This window comes from Habropoda laboriosa, unplaced genomic scaffold, assembly GCF_001263275.1.
Source record: "Habropoda laboriosa isolate 0110345459 unplaced genomic scaffold, ASM126327v1 scaffold597, whole genome shotgun sequence".
NCBI classification, from domain to species: Eukaryota; Metazoa; Arthropoda; class Insecta; order Hymenoptera; family Apidae; genus Habropoda; species Habropoda laboriosa.
Window position 1 is genome coordinate 436,814 of NW_017100768.1, and position 2,522 is coordinate 439,335.

Here is a 2,522-nt window from a genome sequence, read left to right on the forward strand (position 1 = left end):
CTATACCGATGGAGAAGTAATTCGCTAGTTAATTCACTAGTAAAACTAACCACCTGCGTTTATTCCCGAGCCCAAGATGCCACGGATCTTTCTTATTAGAGCGATCGAGGGAAAGAAGAAAAGGAATAGACGAGATAGCGAGGCCGAGCGAGATAAGGGTGGTACGCTCCAAGAGTCCCGAAGGAGAAGGTCTTTTTCCTTTTCGCCGAAAACGAGCAAACCCGTCTGTCGGGGAGCGTGGTTTCGTCGGTGTATTCAGAATGGCAATCGCGTCGCTTATACTCTCCACTCTGGCAGACTATTATTATACGGGTTCGCGCATAACCGCTACCACCGTTTACCTCTACGCTTCTCCTGGCTCACCGCCATTTCCGCAGCTTTCCGCTCACGGTCGTTCGCGCAACCTTCGTCCCGCTTCTATTATTTCCCTTTTACCAACTCGCACATACAGTCGGTGAAAACTTTCCAAAGAATAGCTCCATTTTTGTTCCATGAAACGCAATTTCGTGGAACGTTCGGAAAATGGAGAGTATGGAGGAGAGACGAAATCGGGAAAAGAGAGAAACGCGATAGAAAGGACAAAGGTGGAAGCAAGATGTAGAGAGACGGACGGATAGGTAGACGTAGAGAGGGAGAAAAGAGAGAAGGCAGAAGGAAAGGTGAAAGAAGACGAAGGAAAGGTTGGATGGCGCGGCAAGGCGGAGCGTGGAGGTGGCGAAGGCGGGGCGAGCCAAGTTTCAGAGGCGTGATGTATCGACGGAATTTCAAAGTAAAAAGATACCAGGACGTACTCCCGTTCCGGGAGAAATTGCACCGGGTAGGTACGCGTCTCCCTCCCCCAGCTGTTCCTTTTCGTTCCCGATTTCCAACGACTTCCATTGCTGACAATCTTTCCTCTCCCCGAACGCTGGACGAGCAGCAGCTGGCGAGCGTCGCGATTCCGTCCACCGACCAAGCTTCCGCGATTCATCGGGATCAATGGGTATCGATCGAGCAGAGACACAGAAAGCGAGAGAGCGAGAGAGCGAGAGAGCGAGAGAGCAAGAGGGAAAAGGGCAATGCGTGCGTGGGACGAAGAAAGATAAGAACGCGATGCATAATCCATCGGAAGGGATGAGAAATCGAAAACGAAGGCGAAGGCGAAGGCGAACGGCGAACGGCGAAGGCGAAGGCGAAGGCGAACGGCGAACGGCGGAGGGTGTAGATGGTTCTGGGCAGGTGGCAAGGAGGAGAAGGGGACGAGAGAACCGCGATCCATCAAGGAGACACGAGGGTTTGGGGTGATATATCCGAGGATAGGTTGACCTCTGTGCCGGACACTATAAAATCACTCTTAAACATTCGTTCGTAAAGCGATCGCGAAATTTCAACGAAACGGTTCCTTTAACGCTCGAATATCTCGCATCTCGATACCGATCCGAGAACGCAATAGCAAATGCGTATTTGCACAAGCTAAATACCCCCGACGAAATTCTGCAAAAATAATCTTACGATTACGTCCAACTGTCCTACCAACAACTGGCTAGAACTGCTCGGAAATCGAGTTATCGTCTACCGATACGACGCGAAATGTGAACACCGTTAAATCAAGTTCAAAGGTATTCGATCGGTCCGCGCGCGTTCGATTCCGCGGAAAAGAAAAAGTTCGCCCATAGAGGGTCGGTGCGACGAGAGCGAGCCCCCACCCTCCCGCCGTCCACAGCCGAACCGGAGAAAAAGCTGGATCCCGTATGCGGCGAACGCGTCGAAATATCGGATGGCGTTTCGTTGTATCGTTCGCGTTTCATTGAAAAGCTACCACCCGAGCATCAGCAGCAGCACTGGCAGTCAGCCTCCCGGCGAAATGTCACGAAACGTCGGAAATTGGAAAGCTTATTCATATTTTTTCGATAGACGATAATGCGCACCGCCGCCACGCCGCCACGCCGCCACGCCGGATCGGGCACTTTCATTCCGCATAGCCGCTGCGAGAGCGAACCGACGAGGGGGACGAGAGAGAAGCACTCTTTCGAGGATGGATGCGAGTTCCTCGACGCGCAGCCCCAACCCTGCGATTGCCGCGAGCCTAGGACGTCGCGCCGACGGGAAATACATATCGGCGAGAATCGAGGTCTGCCAGCGAGCGTCGACGAAACAATGGGAACGGTCGACGATTTGCCGTTTACATCGCCCTCTCTCCCCCGCGGATACCGATCTCCTCGACGGAATGTGGAAACGGCGAAGAAGCAAAGGTGACTGGGCGGTAGGTTCGGACGAGGCGGTAGCCGCTCGCTCGGTGGTTGTGTGCCACACGAACGGCGATACGGATAGAGAGGGCCGAGGGACGGAGGAACGCGAACGTGAACACGAACGCATGCACACGATGTACGGGCATTGGAAATTAGACACACGTTTCATTTCCTGAAGCGACTGCGATTTCCGTCGTCGCTTCAAATATTGGAAATATCTCGCGCCGTTCAATTTACCGCGAGATCCGCGCGATTCGATCCAATTTTACGAACGTGGAAAAACCTCTCCACCGG